Source organism: Neolamprologus brichardi, chromosome 1 (genome assembly GCF_056152115.1).
Source record: "Neolamprologus brichardi isolate AB-2024 chromosome 1, ASM5615211v1, whole genome shotgun sequence".
Classification (NCBI taxonomy): Eukaryota; Metazoa; Chordata; class Actinopteri; order Cichliformes; family Cichlidae; genus Neolamprologus; species Neolamprologus brichardi.
The window spans coordinates 9,464,734-9,485,993 of record NC_142104.1 but is presented as its reverse complement, the minus strand read 5'-3'; positions in this window follow the sequence as shown (position 1 = coordinate 9,485,993).

The window sequence follows — 21,260 nt, the reverse complement described above, 5'->3', positions numbered from 1 at the left end:
CCAATAATGGCTTTTAATGATAGGAAATATTATCATTATTAAAAGTGTCTCAATTCCTAAAACATACGACACAGTATAGGTGTTTTGAAATGAAATCCAAAAATCCATCGGTCATCCAGCTGAAGATTAAAAATGTTAAAGGACCCATGAAACACATCTAACCTTGCTGCACAAGAAGATTACTACAAGTTCACTTGTAGTATAAAGACATTAATAGTACACCGTTAATGTCTTTTAATGATTACTACAAGCAATCACAAGGAGAATACTGCAAGTTCACTTGTAGTATAAAGACATTAATAGTACACTGTTAATGTCTTTTAGTGATAGCAGTTATTATTATTACTAAAGGTGCCTTAATTCCTGAATCATAAAAGCCAGTATGGGTCGTCCAGCTGAACATTAAAAATGTCAAAGAACCCATGAAACATTCTGGGAATTTGAAGTCAATGTAGCACTATGGCAACTAAGCAGAAAAGGAAACGCTGGTACTGTGTATAACAGTATTTTGAAAACAAGGACAAATCCTATCTAGAACATCGTGATTTTAGCCAACTGAAGGAAAAATAAAAAGCCTGTCCAGGGTGACCTCTGTATGCAACAACTCTCCCATTCCATTAGACCAAAAGTACTTGAAACTACTCTGCTGAATCAAAATTGAATTTTCTTCACTCTCATACTCTCCATATCAGCAACAACGCATTATCCCTGCAAGGTCAACTAGGTTATGTAGCTCAGGCCTACAATGATTTACTTCACAGCGCCTTTATTTTGGCAGTGCTGATTGGGTGAGTGCAGTGACTGACTAAATGTTAAACACTAAATGCTATTAAACTATTGTAAGTGGGAACTCTGCTTGTCCATCACTTTTTCCATTCCATTTGCTGGGCATTTAGCTGAATATGCTGTTTTGCTAAACTAAATTTAGAACCTGATTGGTTTCAGAAAATTAAAAAAAAAAAAAAACCCTTACAGTGCAGCATATTTGCAGCCATAAATGACAGCCAGTTATTGCTTGAGCATGTTGTTGCTGATCAATGAAATGAGGGGTAATGATGGTTGCACAGATCTCTAAATGAAATCCAGTGTGCAGTTGACATTTTTTTTAAGTATTTTCCTCCCCTGGTTTCACATGCCCAACCAAGACAGATTAAGGTATGAACTTCTATTTCTAAAATGTACTCGACACATAATCTACAGAGCCTACTGTCCTGAATCCCAGGACACTTTGGAGTGATCTTTAATTCTACATAAGACAGGCTATTTAACACCTACTATGAAACTGAGAAAAACTGAGATGAAGGAATCTCATTCCTGTTGTTTATTTGCTGTGAGTCAATCCACGAGTTCTATCAAAGTGCTAATGAAAACCCATGTCAAACTCCTCTCTAAGATTTGTCACGCTCATTTGCTAGAATCTTCCAGATAATCAAAAAACACCACTAGGACCACTTGCTTCACAAACATTTCAGGCTGAGGATAAGTGGGGCCCTACACTTTATCCTAGCTAAGGATAAGCTCTCTCTGCTAGATTTTGTGGCAAATACAAGGTTTTTGCGCATGTGAGTGACAAAGATTGGCATTCCAGAGTGAAGGTAAGAAACACATTTACCACATAAACATACAAACATTGAAGAAGTACCAGAGACCACTGTAGTGTCTTGTAAAACATCTACTTTTTATTGTACTGCCACCGATGTGGTGATTGTGACAAATGATCCTGTCATGCAGGGTGGTCTGATACTGCATTTCCACCTTAAATCAGAATATCTATCTGTGATAGATAAGCTACCATCTCAGCTCAGTCATTTGCCTGAAGTATACCAGTGTGATGAGGGGATTTTAATCACTGTCTTTTTATTGATGCTGTCTTTTTATTAGCGCCACTAATTTTCTGGCTGCACTCAATTTCCACTGAAGAGGTGGTTTATTCTAGCAAGGTTGTCCTGGTACTGTCACTTTTTGTACCAAAGACATTTGTCAGTGGTGTGATTTAACTTGAATAGTCCACCACTGTGCCTCTTGCTGATATACTCTGTTGAGAGAAATATTTGTCTATTTTTTGTACTCCCCTAATGTAGTCTGTGAACACAGTAATTGGAAATTTTATGCTAACATTTAGATACTAGATACTGGAGTTTAGGTGTACTCCTGTAGTTCATTTTACTACCTTGAGTCTGGGTCAGGCTAGTTTTCAGATTAACATGTACCAGTTTGAAATTAATTATAGATTTGCAATATGAATACAGGGGTTACTGATTCGTGTACTGTTCAGGTATGAGAAGTTCTTTTCATTTTCCATCTTTTGGTGGTAAGATGAAGACTTTTAGTCATCCTTTCATGTTATGTCTTCATTTTGGTAATAAGTGTGCAGTAATAACCTGTACAGGCCTGCGTACCACACTTGCGTGGGGAATTTGAGCTAGCCAGCACACCAATCTGCAATTAACTGATTACCTTCAAGGGAAAAAAAGCCAGATAAAACATCCACTCTTTGTTAGATTGTTGTCACCCTTTTGGTAGTAATTGGGCAATACTCCTGTGAGTATGGCGTGTCTTCTTTTTGTTTGTTTAGTAACTGTGCTGTATTGTCTCCTTTTCCAGTTGACTTTTGGTATGTGTTCTGGCTCGATCCTAAACAACCCTGCAGGTTAAGTTAAATGCAAGTTTAGATGACTAAGTGGCTCACCTGTAAAAGTAAGAACTTACTTAACTTTGACCAGCCTCCCCTGCTGGGAACTCTACAAGGAAATATAAGTAAGAATTTAACTGAATTCTGAACAAGCAAATCTACCAAAAACAAACAAATAAAATAAAACCCTAATGCAACACTAACCTGCTGCTGGTGTTTTGCTGTTTGGATTCCTGTACTGAAAAATATCTTACTTGAACTGTTCGTACCTGCATTCTGAGCTCCAACTTCTACTTGTTCTACTTGATACCTTGTCAAAATAAAGAAACTTGCATTTAGTCTTGTGGGTTCTGCTTTTGAGTCCTCTTCTGGTAATAAATTACTAAACACCTTTAATTTTTTTTTGTTTGCATTTCTTATTGATTTGGGTGAATAATAACCACAATCAATAATTTTTTTTTCAATAGACCCTGTAGTTTTTAAAATATTGATCTCTACCAAACGGTTGAGGTGTCCGTTTATGGTAAAAGTATGAAATGTCATGCAAATACAAGTACATTAGATAATACAGTTGAAAAAAATCAAATAAAGGGCCAAATTATAATTAAATTAATAACAAAAACTATCCAGGGCATGGGATACAGTTTATTTCTAGTAGCATGCCAGTGAACATTGCGTTGATGGAATGAAAACAGCAAAATATTATAATATACAACAAAATACATAGTTTTTTCATCTGCAAATGTGAAAAATGTGCTACAGCACAAAATACTCACATTCAGGCTACTTCTGATTGAATGCTACTGTGCAAAATCAGTTTTGTTTTTAAAAAATAAAAATAAAAACAGTGCAAATCAAGCACATCTGCTTGTGGTTTTGGTCGTTGGGGTCTTAGGGTGTAGCATTTATTCTGTGGTCTTGGAGAGCTGGATCATGGTTGTCCAACTCTAGATGCTGGCTTGTTAACTTGGTTCAGACACAGCCAGGTGGAAACCTTTTAAAAGAGCCATCAGTTTCTGGTCCAGTAGGGCACAGTCCCTCTTGTAGACCAGGTATTCAAGTCAAGGATGTACCCGAAAAGTGGAATGTGCCATCTCCTTAACTTGTAACTTATAACTTGTCTTATACAGGTGTAATAGCATATCAGAAAGTTTAATTCCTCCCATATGCTAATTATATACAGGGATGAGTGATGGGCATGGAATGGTGATCTTTGCATTGGACTCTTTGCTCCACCGTTTGACCGATGAAAGACGCATGAACCCACAGGCATTGTTTAGGAGGTTGACACATTTCTTATCAAACCATTTCATTGCAATCAGACCTTCATCAGACCTGTAATAACAGGCTCCATGGCCCTTTTTCATCAGGTCTTTGTCTGCCATCAGGGGAGCTCCACTGGTGCAGTCTGGTCATACAGTACCAATGCACCTGACACCCAAGGCGATGTGCAAGTTCTGGACCAAGCTGAAACTTGTGAAGAGCTGAGGTTCTTTTATGGGTTTGCATAGTGTTTTTTTACAACTTTGGCCCCTTAGAGGTAGCTTCTGTTGCTTTTCACTCAGGGGAGCATTGAAGAATGTAGACCCCCCTTGATACAGCAGCAAGTCATGCATGATGCCAGATGAACTTGCTTGGCAGAACAATTTAAAGCCCCGCTCATCTGGTTTGTTGGCAATATATTGGTGGAGAGTGCCAGCTCTTGTGGCTTCATATGAAACCATGACCTCAAACACGCTGTGGTAGAAGGTGGATGATATCATGAGTATCATGACACAGGACCATGTGATTTTTAGCCATATAATTGTTTAGCGCCCATATAGTACTTGTTCAACATGAAGTTATAGTTTTGAAAACTTAGTAATATTAATTTACCAGCTACTGTAATTTGGTTAAAAGGTAATCAGTTGTGATATTTGTGATTTCCACGCGTTATTCTTGATTTTTACAATATTTACTAATATTAACTCAGAAAGTTACAAAAATGACTTACTGAGCATATTCTTGCTGTGCTAACACTTAATGTGATTTATCAATAGAATGGATAAACAAAATAGGTCTAGTGGTCTGATTTTATGGCAAATAATCAGTTTTAATAACATTTAGGTCATGTTAGCATTAGCACCATAAAGGGACAAATCAACTGTTTGGTTGACCACTTTTTAAAAAAATTATTCAACATTCAATTTCACTTTTTCAATGATCTCAAGTGACAAACATCTGTTTATTAAGTCCTCTAACACTATCATATATCAAAAAATGATATCTTCCTACCTTAGTTTAATCAAAAACACTTAAAATATGTTGGATGGTTTTTTGTTTCTGACTTCCTGGTTGGGAGAGGTATAAGAAGAGCCAACAGTTTCCATTCACAGTGCCTTCTGGTGGATTTATTTGGCATTACAGATGTAAACCAATTGGTAGAAAAGACTCAACAAGGTAGGTCAATTTCAGTGAAAGTCTCAGTTAGATATAGGGCAGGGGTCGGCAACCTGCGGCTTCAGAGCCGCATGCGGCTCTTTTGTCCTTATACTGCGGCTCCGGGTGGTTTGGGAAATTAAATTAGAAGTATTTAGCTGAAGTGTATTTTATTTGTGTTTAGTTCTTTTTTTAACTTGTAGTTCTAAATTGGAAGATTATTGTGATTTTGAAATATAAAAATAAAATTATGGGCGATCGTGGCTCAAGAGTTGGGAGTTCGCCTTGTAATCGGAAGGTTGCCGGTTCGAGCCCCGGCTCGGACAGTCTCGGTCGTTGTGTCCTTGGGCAAGACACTTCACCTACCGCCTACTGGTGTTGGCCAGAAGGGCCGATGGCGCGATATGGCAGCCTCGCTTCTGTCAGTCTGCCCCAGGGCAGCTGTGGCTACAACTGTAGCTTGCCTCCACCAGTGTGTGAATGTGAGAGTGAATGGGTGGATGACTGGACGTGTAAAGCGCTTTGGGGTCCCTAGGCGGGACTAGTAAAAGCGCTGTACAAATACAGGCCATTTACCATATCTTATTATTTTTTCACCGCTCAAAATAAGCGTCACACTCGCGGAAGCCGGTATACCCGCCGAAACGCCGTGCATTTATCGAGACTTTCGACCCCAGATAGGCCAGTTATGGATCTTCAGATCCACATTATGTCAGCAGCTCCACCGTGAACTATGTTAAAACAAACACCGCTCACGCCTCACAGATGACAGCTTACAGTCCTGCATGAAGATGAAAGCCCCGATTTGCAGATGCTGTGCGCAGAGGTTCGGGACCATAAGTCTTATTGTAAACATATCACGGCAGACCCGACGATGTTTGCATGAACATGCTTTTCAGCATCTCTTTACTGACCACTTTTCACACACGGTTGTTGTACGCACACAGCCGGCTGTAGCTTTTCAGCTCACAGCCCGACAACACAACAGCAGAGAGAGCACAGACTTTAAGGTGGCGAGGCGTGATTGCAGGTGCCACTCAGGTGTGTCCGCCTCCCCTGCAGCGGCGCTGCAGACCACGCCCCGCCACACACATTAACCAGGTAAAATACATATTTAGGCAGAATTTTGCAAATATCTATTTTTCCTTTTTTAGCAGCATAGTGCTTTTTTCCAATTACTTTTTAAAAGTCAGGTCAAGGCTCCAAAAGCCCAAAGGCGATATAAGGGTGGTGGCTCACAACAGTTTTTGTTTGCTACATGGATAATTTTAGTTCAGCTGGGTGTCTTTCCTTTTGTTATATTTCTTTAAGAGTTCAAAATGTGTTAATTACATAAATAAAATGTAATTTTCTCTGTAGCACTTCATGGATTTCATAAGAAACACAGCTTATTTGCTCTGTGGATTCTTTTAAAAAGCAGTTCAAAACTTTTCTGTTCAAACAAGCCTTTTGTTGATCTATGTATTTTATATTCTTTACATTATTTACATTTGATCTTTTACATTGTGTATAATGTCTATTGGTTGTATTGTTTATTTTAATATTTGTGTACAGTGCTTTGTGACTGCCTGTCTGTGAAAAGCGCTTAATAAATAAACTTTACTTACTTACTTTAGTTGTTCACGCAAAGCATAAAGGCAAAAAACAATATATACAGTGTTATCTTCATTTTAGATTTCAAGAAGTATTTGCGGCTCCCAGTGTTTTCTTTTGCGTGGAAACCGGGTCCAAGTGGCTCTTTGGGTGTAAAAGGTTGCAGACCCCTGATATAGGGCCTGAAAATGTGCTCTACCAATTGGTTGACCGGAACGCTAAGGGGTTAAGGCATGGAGGGATTGCCTTCACATATAAGAAAATAAAAGAAACTTTGCACAAATTTATAAGTAAAATTGTTTTAGGTCAGTTATTTCTTTGTGGTAAAAAGGCTTTTTGGCAATAAAATTCATACTGTTGGAAAGCCCTTAAGTTCTGTCACATTTGAAAGGAAAATGCATTTGCCAATTTAGTAGCAGACTTGAGTGTGTAGGTTGTTACAGTGGTCAGTTGGTATCTGCTCTAAACATGTCATGTTTGACTGATCTGAAGAGGGCCCATGCCCATGGCCATCAAAACCAGGCTGCAGCATTACTTAGTACCATTTCCAAATTGAAGGCCAAGTTCTATCTATTGGGGGAGTTCACAGACAGGTTTCAAAGTGGGGATCCTAAGAAGGTGAAGCCACAAGAGTAGTGTTTTCTCAGCCTGTTAGTATGTAGGAAACTTAGTCTTCTAAAGATTTGCAGACAAGGTTTACAGGACAACATGGCCAATGGCTGTCTACCCAGACAATCTGGAACAAATTCCATACAGCAACTCTCATATTGCAAATCTCAAATCTCATAGGGCTGCCAGGCCTGCCATGACTGCCCTTCTCTATCAGGTCATTTGAGGTGGTGTTAGTAAGATGTGCACTGGAACCTGAACATGTGGAGGAACATTATGTAGATTCTGCTTATGGCAAGTGGATCATAGGCTGACAGTATGGAGAAGACCCAGGAACTGATGTACTGATGGGGTACATCATTCAAGATGAGATTCCCATATTTCCACAGTCTGGGCTGAACTCTGTCTTCCTACTCAGTGGGCCAAACCCACAGAGTAGGGTTTTTCAAAGACTACCTCCCAGCCACTGAACACTTGTCACTACAGCTTGAGCGTGCTGAATAACACAACCACACTGACTCACTTGTGACAAATGCTGCTTGTGGGATCCCATCCCACAGTGGTGTGTGACCAGGCTGGGGACCAGGATGAGGAGGTTGTTCTTGGATGTTGTGGATATGTATGATTTTTCCACATTGCTACTGAGGCCCCTGTTTGTTATATGAATAAATTGTTAAACTGCTAATGTGTCTTGTTTCTTAAGACTTCAGTCATCCATGCAAATAAACACAAAACAAGAGTTAATAGCAGAATATATTGTTTGCCATTATCTTATCTTTAATCAATAACACAAAGGGAATGTCAGGTTTCATCTACTTTGTATTACACACCATTGCCTGCTAAACATCAGCTTGTTTTTTTGCAATTTCATTTATGAAAATGCGCTAGCCATTAGTGAAGTTAGGCCAGATGACATATAATAGTTTACCTCACAGTGCTGACAGATCTGTCATTAGGCTAATAAATGCGCATGACTGAAAATTGATAGCGTTTCAACTAAATCATTCTCTTTTTGCAATTCAAGTTCACCCAAAAGAAAAAAACAAACAACAGTCAACTAGAAGAAAACCAAGAGATGACAAAATGAAATTATTACTTTTAATTTTAGAGTTATGTTAATGCATCACTTTGCGTGGTTTTAAAATAACTGCACACTATGAATACTACACAGTTCAAGGTTCAGAAGCATAGAGTATTGTTGCAGTTAAGTCCACCAGGGCTTTATAAAGATGATATGCATCAGTATCTGATTTGCAATTCACTGATTTTAAAAACCTCTTGTGAAACTGATGTAAAGTAATTTAAGTAACACTTGAAGGAAATCTTTGTTAAATGAATTCTGACAAAATAAACAGAATGATAAATGGCAGCGTGATTGATTCCCTGGAGTGCAGGGGGAAAGAGGATCCTTTTCATGCTTGACCATGTGTTGACTGTGTGCCTTTAATTAGGAGGGGGTGGTTTTCAACCGATAATGGCCAGAGTGGGAAAAGACACTGGTGTCATTAGGATAATCACAGCTTTAAATGAGGTTTTGATTCAGTGTGTCAGACAGGTGTAGTGGCAAGATAGGGGACGGAAAGGTTCCTCCAGCATGCTCCAGCTGTGTTTACACTCTTTGTGTGGAACAAAAGGGGCCTTGTCATATTCACCATGATTGATGCGGCTGCAAAAGAATAGTTAGAGCATATTTACATTAAACAGTGGTGGGAGGACCATGCCATTTTTTTTGTTTTTTTTTGTGTTGCCATTGTTTGTCTTGCACACTTCACAGCAGAATGCTTAGCCAGGCAGGCATGCTGCAACACAAAAGACCATCTCTAACACATCCTTCTGTGGTGAAATCAGTTCACATTTCTCTGAATGATTCACCGCATCGGCCGGCCCTCCGGACACTACTCCCAACATATCCCTCACTATCACACTTCATCTTCAAGCCACCTCTCAGCTCTGCCTCGGGGAAATCACACCGCTCGAAACATCTCAGCGAGGCATCTCTCCCCCATGTTTGTGTCATGCTTGTATCATTTTGAATTGCTAATGACAAATGACGTTTTAAAGTAAAATCATATCAGCGTACTTGACAACTAAGAGCATTAAAAACAGCCAATAATGGTGCTCTTGACTGATTATTCTGGAGATCTCATCGGCAGTTCCTTTTAATACATAAAGCAGCCTCGTTCCCTTCTGACGGCTTTGGATGAGTCCAGTGAGTTTAGGCTGATTTCAAGAACAATGAAGTGGATGTGCTGTTCTATAGACTGAATAATGAGGTTGTGTGCTTCAGAGAGCAGCCCTCCCCTCCTCCCCTCTCTAACAAAGACACCATCCCCCATCCTCCTCCCCTCTTTGATGGAACTGATATATGCATAAGCAACACTTTCATGGAGTGACAAGTATTTCTGGGTAAGAAGCTTGGTGACATATGTATGTCTAATGGTGTGATTACTTATATCACAATATTTCCAGATGAAATGGAAACAGCATGGAGCCCTTTGGCTTAAAAAACAACCGTGGTGTAATTACTAGTGAAACAGCCTCAGAGCTGAGTCTGTTTTAGTCTACCTGGTTGTATTTGCTTTCGGTATTTTGCCACAGTATGTTTTTGATAACGCAGACATTGTCAAAAAAAAAAGTTAACCTTTCTGGTACAATAGAGGTACACTAGCCCATGGCTTCTGACAGTGAAAGGGCATGCTTTCTGTTTTAATGGCTGCCAAACCACATAGGGAATATGATTCATGTAGAGCAGAGCATAGTTATAGCAGAATGTTGTCTCTCTCCAGCCTGAAATACCATGGCCTTGACTAGATTCCCATGGCTATAATTAGATACTGTGGTTCTGAACCCAAGGTGAATCAATGTCTTAAACATCTTATTCTCCTGCTGGATGCCAAAAGCTTCATTTCTACCCCCTTCACTTCATTTGGTCTCGATCAAAACGAGCGCCGCAAAATAGTCCTGCTGTGTTATTGTTGTGCAACGCTCGAAGGCGCGATGAATGCGGTTTTGTGTTCTTTACTTTTTCGGACCGCAACAGAGTTCACTGTGTGCAGAGGAGCTCGGCTTTTGTGGCAGGTCAAGGTTTGGCCCTGAGGGGTTAGTGCACCCTTAATCAAACTAATGACTGACCAATAGTTTGCGCAGATACGTTTGTGCTACTATCCATAAACTACTGTATTGTTGAAGCCCAGCCAAATGGTACTACTCATTGTACATCCATTGTGATGTGTTTTAAAAGTGAGGTTAATGTCAAAGCCTCATTGCACACAAATGAAAATATCTCCATTCAGTCATGCCCCAGTGCTTATGAATACATACATAAGTAAGCCAAATGAATCTAAATAGATATCCCAAGAGGGTGTTTGTGTTCTGTTGATAGCATTCCTTTCCACGTGCTCTCTTTGTATTAGTATATAAGCTGACATGTTTCAGTGGCATGATTTTAATATGTCTAAACACCATGAGTGATTCTGTAATGTTTTGTATTTGCTGTGCCTCTGCTCTGCTTGTGCGCGTGTGAGAAAAAACGAAAGAAAAAGGGAAAAATCATTGTGTATGAATAGCATACTTATTCAACTGCTTAGAGATTTAAAGGGGATTACAAGGTTTCTCTCCAGAGATGAATTTGCTCTATTTAAACAAAACTCAGCTAAAATCCTGGAGGTAGGCCTGCATAGCGTTGATCAGCTGTTTTAAGGTGCAGTTTATGGAGGCTTAAAACTCTTTAATTGACGCTTTCTCCCTGAGTTGAATAGTGGGTCTCCAGAGTAATCAGTATGCATTAAATCTCATCTCTCTTTGTGAATATTACCCTTTCTATAGAAGACAGAGAGAACAAAAAGGGAGATGTGGGTCCCTGTTCACAAATACTGTGATTTAAAAGTAAGAGAAACAAGGATTATTCTCATACAAAGGGCTTTTTCTTTTTCTTTTTTTTGCTTTAGCCATAATTACTTACTGTATGTTTGTCAAATAGCAAAAGATTTCACAAGTTGTGATTAAAACATATACCTCACTTTCTGTAACTGCTTTCTTTTCAGCAGGAGGATGTATCATCCATAAATTAAACATTTCAAATAGCCTCGCCAATTTCTTTATCCCCTCCTGTATGCATATGAATACTGTATGAGCGTGTTTTACTTGAAGAGCGCAGAGAGAATGAATCTGTGATTAATAGAAGAATAATGGAAGTGTAATAGAAATTACATTTTGAACATTCATAATCTGCTTCCCCTCTCTTTGTTCAAATATAAATGCTTCAGGCTCCAATTTTCATTTTCACTTTGAATAATGAGACGGTAAATTGAAGTGCATGGCAGGCTAAGAGAGGGAGAACTTTCAAGTTCAGCCGTAATGTATTCTGACCTTGGTCTTTTTTTTTTTTGGGTCAAAAATTCATCTGATGCACTCAAAGAATGATTCAAATGTAAATCAGAAATGCAGTGTGATCAAAGTTAAATTGCCGTTTGACTTCTGTAAGCCGTTGCATCGCTGTCATTGGTAGGTGATATGCACAATATATACTGCTGTTGGCAAGATAAGGGAGAATATATGTGCGATCCATCATCTTGTGCACATAATAATCAGGTCTTTTCTCCTCCTGCTCACTGCTGATGCATGGAAATGATGACTTTGTGTTGTATCTTAAAGGGAGAATTTCCACTTCTGGTTTTATATGAGATGGACTATTGCATGTCACTCATGACACACGTGATTGGGGGATGGGGGGTCAGCACTAATGTAGAAAATTGAAGGGACAATCCTGGTGGAATTTAAATAGTGGGATCAATTTCTAATATGGGACTCAAGATCTGTCATGACACGGCAGACACCATTACTGACACATACTCTAAACCTTCTCAACCTTTAGAGGCCAAATGTATCAGGTACAATTGATTCTATTTAATTATTTCATTTCCAAGCTGCTTGTGGTGAATATTGCTGGCACTGAATATTATCTGGAACAGGACTGAAGGGGAATTCCTCCATTGCCCAAGACATTTGCATAACCCTCAGCCCTCAGTGCTCACAACTGTAGCAAGGTTTCATTTGATCTTTTTGTGCAGGCACACACACTCTTACCCACTCCTCTTGAATTTTCTTTCAGTTATTCAAAGCCCCAGTAAGTGGCTTGCTTTTAAATCAGAAAGATGATGTTGAAAACATTATAGTGATTTTGCTTTTTAATTTATAGATAGATAAAATATTATTTGCCACGGCAAAACATTACATTAGTCTTTTCTAAAACTGAGCAGTTGAAATTTTTACCTCTGATTTGTTTTAATGTTGTTCTGCTAGCACACTGGTAGTCACAAATATACTCAAGCTAGCAATTATATTGCATTTCAGTGAGCTGCTACACAAAAATATAGCTCTGACCTGCATCTCCACACACAAATTCATTTGAACCACCAGTGGTAGTGTGTGTATTCCCAACAGTAATGGTGTTTCCTAAACTTAATTTAAACAGTGAAATTGTATTACCTGCAGAAGTTATTATATAAACAAAACATAATTTAACTATCTCCAACCAGCATAATAATTTCCCAAACCCAAAATAGTATAAATCTATGCAAGCAGTTTTTATTTTGATTCTTTTGTGATATAAATTACCTCTACCAATATATTCATACTTCATTGTAAGATGTATTTTTCAGATAAACTAAATCAAGCAACAAAAGAGCTTTTGGCTACAGAACATTGGATTTACTGATCCAGTAATAGGTACCATAAATTCTGACTTACATGCAGCAGTGACAAATGGCACATCAGATAGGAAATTTCCTTTGGGACTTTCATCCTTTTCCAGAAATGGTTTCAACATGAAACAAGTATTTATTCTGCTAAGTGAAAAGGCAGGGTGACAGAGGGAAGATATACCACAGCATATTCTTTATTACAAACATATTATTAAAGCTGCAGCTACAGCATGATGAGCATAGATCTACTTATGGAAAGTGATGAGATGGGATGGTACAAAAACAAAGCTGTTATAGGAGCCAAATTGTATATTGAATTTTAGAACATAAATGCAATGTTTCAGACTCTCACATCACGCAAACACAAGTTGAATTCATATCAGTGATGGTACAGAAGTTAAATATATGATTGATAACCCATTACAAGCTACACAGACAGGGTACTTTTTGGAAACAAGAAAGGATTAATTATGGGCTTAATTAGGCTTAATTATAAATATATTATCCATCAGCCTTTGTATTATTACATATTCACATATGCAGTTTACAGTTGTCATGGCGACAATTTTATCATTAAAAATTCTCAAGCTCCAAAAAACCTTTCTTGCAGGCAACAAATCCAGCCAAATAGATAAATAGTAGGTGCCTAGGTCACTCACTGAAAAGAAGATCTTATTAAAGATTTGATTTCATCTCGAATCTCATTGTGCTCACTGAGCCTGTTCTTTGAATGTGACACAGGAAACTATCATACAAAGCTCGAAAAATTAAGCAAAGGCTCAATCAACTGATCTGTTATGTGAACTTAATTCCTATGTGACATATAATTAAAAACTGAGGCTTCATCCAGATATAAGTGATGATGCAAGTGATGATGCAAGTGGTGACCCCCCCCCCCCCCCAAACAAAACAAACAAACAAACCAAAAACAGTAACATCACATTCTTTTGAGCATCCATTTAAGATATAATGAAATGGTTGAAACCAAGTCTCAAAATGCAGAGTGCGGAAATATTTGTAAAGTTATCTGGCCATCTGCTCATTGCCCTTCATAAACATAAACATCCTTTCTCGACTTTCTGGCAAAGGGCAGGCTTGTTTACAAGAGTTTTGAATATATTATTAATTAGACAAAAAAGCAAAAGATTAAGTGTATAAGATAAGTAAGAAGAAACACACATTTATTTCCCACGAGACAGGCTGATAGTCAGGACCTCCTACCACTGAATCTTATCCTTCTGTGCTAACCTGCCAGCACAATAACAGAATCATATTGCTGATTGTTAAGCTCTCCTAGTCCAGAGGCCTGTACACATATGTCAACCATCCAACACATAAAGATACATTAACATGATTTCATGTAAAAATACACATGAAATTAAAGCAAGAGGGGCTCACTGGGTCACTGTTGGACATGAAAACAATGTCCTCTCAGGTCATCTGTCTCATTAACACATTGCAGCCTTTGAATGGATAACATTTTTGACAAGTAATGCAACATGGCTGTCACAATGATATTTGCTGTATTTTTATATCACTATGCAGAGCTAAAAATAAAAGAGCATGGAAAAATGAGTGAATAAGAGTTATAGGCAGGGCTTAGATAGCCTGTGTTTGAAGAGACATTTTACAATCCTTGTCGGAAAGTAAAACAAATGACGACAAAGAGATGTAAAACAATTACAGAGAGATGACAAAATGATTCATGACAACTGCAAAGAGTTTCAGACGCTTGACAAAGGGCTCATAAAAACGAGAATGAGGCAAAATGAACAACTGCAGAGAGACACAAAACATGAAAAAAGGTCCACAATGGACAGAGAGACCCTGCAAAAAAGAGATGCAAAATGATCACATTTAGATACAAAGCCACTGCAAATAGGAACAAAATAACTGCAAAGAGACACAAAATGACCCCAGAGAATCAAAGTGACTACAAAGAGAGAGACGGAAAAGAACCAGAAAGTAACATGGGGTAGTGAAGAAGAAATGCAAATTTTAAACAAATAGATGCAAAACAACTGCAAAGAGAAACAAAATGATCATTACCAGATATGGAAATGCTACAAAAAAAAGTCCACAGTGGCCAGAAAGAAATGAAAACATGTCTGCAGTTGGTTTGTGTGTCTTTAAATTTCGATGTCTTAATGCAGAGGCATGCACATTACTCTGGCATGTGGAAAAATCCAAAGCTTGACAGAGCTAACAAACCTAGTTACAGTTGCTAAGCTGTAATTGGACAGCCACTGTTTGGGGAGGGGTTTAGTGAACAATCAATAACCTCCTTAAACACTTTTCCCAAGGTAAACTGAGCCTCTGAAGGGTTTGAGCCCCATTTGAACTGCACATTTCATTCCATTGATCAAATGTTCTTCTATAATCGCCTCTCAGCATCTGTCTCTGACCCAGTTCTGTTGTTGCAAAAAATAGTCTTACCATACTTAACCATAACTGTAATCCTTCCTCTAACATTTCCCCTCCCTCTTCCACATTTGCAGTGTTCATAACATCTTTGTGTTCTTAAGCAAATCCTGTCCAAACTAAGACTCCCTACTTTACTTTGTAGCCTTGATTATTTCAGGCTGGTGAGTCAGGAGGAGCAACTTGACCTATATCCCTGCATCAGATTTGCATCATTGTGGGAGTGGTTTCATGGTACATTTAGCATGCCTGCTGACAGCCAAAAATATGTCTATTTCTGAAGAGGCAGGAAATGTTGTTTGTTTGACTGCCTGTGTTTATCTTTGTGTTGTGCTGAAGGTATTGTCTCCACAAAGACAGACAGCCAATGCCAAATCAGCTGACACACTATATATATTCCCCTAGCTATGCCATAACATTTCACCATCTTAGTGTTTTGCTACATGAAGACAGTTGATGCAACCCAAACTGAAAATGTTTCCAAGATATAAAATTGCATTTAAGTATGTTTGGCTTCACATGCTCCTGAGGCAACATGGGAAATGTGTTAGCAACCAACTCACTTCACTATTACTGTCTTCATAATATTATTCCACTTTTTTATGAGACTGTTGACCTGACAGAGCCGTGGTGGAAAATGTGAAGCCTCCAGGGTGAGATCGCCTTGCATAAGCACATTTCCCATTAGAACAGCACTGAAGGGCAAGTGGAATTTGAACAAATCTCCTGTCCATATACAATACAACCAGTTTTGGAAAATATGGAAATATGTAGAGGCGAAACGGTCAATAAGGCATAAAAACAGGTAAGGGTGCATCCTCAAAGAGGAATCCAAATAACTAAAAAAAAAATGAAACTGAGCAAAACAACCCAAAAAATAAGTTATCATGTGGTCACTATGGCGATGCTGTATTTTAAAATAAAGACTCAAATGCTGCACAGCCCCCTCCGGCCTTTCTCTCTGTATCTTTCCCTCTCCATCCATTCCCACATGGTTAATTGAACAGAATGGTTTAGTGTGCAATTAATTATGATGTGCTGAGATGATGTATGGACCTGACAGGGCATTGTGGGTAATAATAGGATAGATTTATTTACTGGCTCTGTGTAGGCTCCCCTCACCCCTGCAAAATTAATACATTTCCTCTGATTCAAATTATGGAAGAAAATAGGAAGGAAATTGTGTCAGACGCATACATATACAATACACTCGGGATCACACTTGCACACACTCAAAGGCAAACAAATGGACACGCACACGTACACCCACGCACAAAAGCACACTTACACACACGGAAAATCAATGTTGTTCTTGTAGCAAAATTGTAAATGTAAAAGGCAGAAATGAATCATGCTAATGGCATGGTTGACAGTTGTGTTCAATATTATGATTTCAAACTCCCAAAAGATTGATTACATAACCTGTTCTCTATTTACTTGGTGGAAGAAGGTATATTACTCTGCAGTGCTGTGGGATAAACATGAACTTAAGGAAAAAATAACACAGTTATGATGTGAGCAGAGCAGGAATGAGATGCATCAAAGTGACTATATATGGATCTGGTAGGGAAAAAAGGCTCATTACAATTTCTTTGCACTTAAATCCAAACAGAAAAATAACCTTTTCAAGCTGTAGTTTCAGATAAGCACAGTTAAAAGACCATCTTTCTAGCCTCTAATATCTGCACGGCATGTGGTTTTACTCACTGAAAATGCTATTTATTCTGTGCTACACATTTTTCCACATTCTTTTTGACATTTCAAACGTTCAGTGTCCTTTCATAAAACTATACAGCCTCAAAAAGCACTCTGCAGCTTCACACATTGGCATGTTCAAAAGCCAGTGACTACATTACATTAAGTGGACAGAAGTATACCATTTTGTCAGTAAAACTATATGGTCACTAAAAACAGCCAGTCTCAGCTTGACTAACCATCCCCCCCCCCCCCCCCCCCCCCCCCCCCAAAAAAAAAAAAAGAGTCTGCAAACACAGAGCAGGAAGATACAGAGCTACAAGGGCCAAACCAGCTATGAATAAGGGGAAACAGGATACGTGCACAGGATAATGAAGCAAGAGATAACAGGAGAAATGCACAGCTAGAGACAATAGACATAATGAGATGAGGGGAAGTTAAACTTAACACAAGATACAGAACACAACTGTCACCAAAATAAAACACAACAGAGCAACACAATCTAACACGGGGGAATTGTATTAACTTGACACAGCGGGAAGACAGAAGGTCCAGACGGGTGTAAAGGCAAGACAGAAAGAAGAACAAAATGGAAACATAAAGAATAACCTGGGAGTAACAAAACTAGAAACAGAAGACTCAAGGAACAAGAATAGAAAATAAAAACACAACAGCAACAACAGCAAGTCAATAACGAAAAAACAAAATATTGGCTAACCAAGAAATACAGAAACCCAACCCAAAGATAACCTCGACCAAAGGACTTAACAAAAAACAAGCAAGAAACAAACAGTGAGCTGGATAGGCCCTAATAAATAACACCAAGAAAAATATAATACGAAATTTCAGAGGGAATGAAGCAAAGAACAGAACCTGAACATAAATCACTTCCCAAAAAACAAAAGGAATAATGAACTGACATAGAACACAAAACCAAGGGTCCACGAACCAGGGCCCATGACACAGTATATCTGACAGTGAAACATGAAATTGGGCAAATAGGGGGGTTGTATAACAACTCAACTTGGCAGAATGAGATGAACATCTTGCAGAGTGCAGCCCTTAAAATTATCCCTGGAAACTAGACAAGGGGTGTAACCATGACTTAGTCCAACAACAGGTGTATGTCTGCAGAGGCCAGCGCTTTCCCACACTCACCAATAAATAGCATGCGATCAGAGATGGTTACTCATCTGCAGTGGATAATACTCATTATGGTCCCTTAAGCACCTGGACATATAAATGAGTGCAGATGTTGCTGGAGCATGCAAGCATAAACAAGAGAAACAGCATTTACATGCGGGAGTGTGGAGTTTAGTGCGTATAGAGGCTACAGCATATTTTATATTATATGTTTCATACTGTACAGCTGCAAGGTTTGGCGTCCAGCAAAGCACTTATGTCTCCAGTTGATCGATAGTTTTTTTTCAGTGAAAGCTACTGCATTCTATAACTCTGCAATACTAGAGTTAAACTTGATTCATGTATTTTCTTCACAAATGCTCCTAGAGCGGAAGAGCTATTGGGTAAAAGTTGTGCACAACACAAAGAGGCATTGATTGCTTTCTATTCTGCCATCCAATTCTTTCATTCTTCCCCACAAGCGCTCTCTGGTGTCTCTCCATCCTGTTTAAAAAGCACCTTGCTTCTTGGCATTGTGTGCCATTTAGCAATATGTGGGCACTCTGCCAGCTCCTTTCATTGTTACATAAATGAAACAAATCCCTGCTGTGTTTCAGATGATGTGGACATGGAAAAGGATGATTTTACTTCTCTATCAGGAGTTGGTCCAAATACCAGGAAGCTTGTAAAGGTTGGTATGTTTGGACCATAAGGAGACTATTCTCCAAGAGTGGGGCAAAGGGAGGAAATTAAATCTAGATGGAGCCGGAGCCTAATAACAGTTTCCTAATTTCTCACAATGGAAACTAAGCAGCAAAAGGATTATATAACACTAATGCAACAGTAAACAGCAATTTATAAGAACACTTTACAACAGTTTTCCATGGGGAATTCTCTGCAGTATAATCTAAACAACACATGATATGTAAACAGATGTGCCTGAAATTGAAAAGGGCTGTCTGACAAGTGTTTGATCCATTCCAGTGATTGGGGTCACCACTGCTATAGTTCTCTGTTTATATCAAGCATATCACCTAATACAATTACAGTATATTCCACTGTACATTATGACTGCTGCATGAGCATGAATCAGGATGCGCACCAGGGTGTCTGTGGGTATGCATCCACAGATAGCCTGAGGCATAAGCAAACCTGCAGCCACCGGGGACTCCAAAACTAGCAAAGCCTCCCAAGGTTTCTCTGTTTACAGATACAATACACACATTTTTAGAATTTTTATTTAAAATTTATTGTATTTTCTTTTATTGTTATTATTGTTACACCAGGTATATATTTAAAGCTGAAATCAATAAATCACTAACTGTACTAATTTTCCCCCACCCCAAGTGATGTCATGTCTGCAACAAAAACCAAACCAAAACACCAAAACCCAGTCAGTCCAACAAATAATGCCTTTGCTGTCAAAGCCCAGTATAGTTAATTCCTCTGTGCTACAGAGCTCCATTGTTGTCCAGAAACTATTAAAAGAGCATAATTTTAAAACACCATTGCACTGACTGCTTTGCTCACCCATTAAAATTACCAGTTTATGACATTAAACACATTATGAGTCACTCCTGCATACAGGCGTTCTGTTGCCATAAATACTCGCCAACTTAGCTGAAAATAGTCTCTATTAAAAACACTATTCACTCTAATTTTAGTAAAACTACAAGTTTGTTTGTGACTGGTGTGAAAGTATTGAAAATACTTGCCCACACAGATTTGACAGTTACAGCAATTCCGAAATTCGGGGGCCAGGACACATAAAAATAGTATTTAAACAAGGGAACCAAGAATATAAATTTTAATGATCAACATCTTGTATAAGTAGTCAAGTTATCTTTTTGTACTGCATGCTGGTTAAATTATTTCTTAGCGACAGCTAAAAGAAAAAGAAATGAATGCACCACTGGGATGACATAATGTTTGACTGGGATGGATTAAAATCAAATCTTTGTGATCACACTAAACAAACCCCACCAGTAAATTGTTGTGTTTGATTTCATAAAACTCAGATGAATAAGATGGCTGATTCATCATTTCACTGTCTGAAGGGCTTTTTGTTATTCAGATTATTCTTTGTTAGCGAGCAACTGGTGTATGACTATAAAATACATCGCTGTGTATTTATCTATGGCGATGATAGTGGGCATAACAGAACAGAAACTTCACATCAGTGCGTTTATTTCTCTGGTATAAGTGAGTCAGAGTAAAAGCGATTAAATTCTACACAAGACCAGTGGATAAGTGTTTGACTCACTCCATCTGTTCTAAATGCATAAAACATCAGACTGTTGACTTGCCATGAAGGATGCATTGTGAGGAGGAGATTAGGGTGAGGCTCCTTGCCATGTTTTTAAGTAAGCTTACTCTGAACTGAAGCAGCCACCAATCATCAGATACAGTGTACTGGTATGGGCTAGTTTGTATGCAGTCAAAGACGCTCGCTCTTGCCACAGGCATCTCTGTATCATTCTTCATTTAAGTGGTGCTTTGAAGAGTCCAGTGAAGTGTAGTGAGAAATACGACTGAAAACAGCTGCCTGTCATAGTGGATGTTTACTCTTTTGGAGTGGGCTTTGAAAACCCCTTTAAAATGCTATTTATAATCAAATTCATTACACGTGGCTCTGAATGAATCAAGCCTTTTATGAAAGTTGCTCCACCATTCTTGCATTAGCCATAGCCTGAACTTTTCAAGCACATTTTTGAACCTCCTTTTTCATTAATAATGAATCTTTTTATATATTTTTGTTATGCAAACACTAATGCATCCATAGTAATAAAAGCTATAAGCACATTTTCAGTCATGTACTATTAAGTACTTTTTTCAACATAACAACCTAAATATCTCTTTAATAGTTTTTTTTAATATATCCATAAAGGATATAGAGTATAACTTATAAAGTGTAACCTAAAAGGCTCTTTTTCATATGAAACCCAAATTTAAATGAATCTGCACGTCACCTAAGCTATATGTAACAGTTTAGTAGCTTTTAGTGCATTGTTCCTGCTTAATGGCCCCTTGAATTTAGGTTATATTAATCTCCTCAATTAAACTTTCAT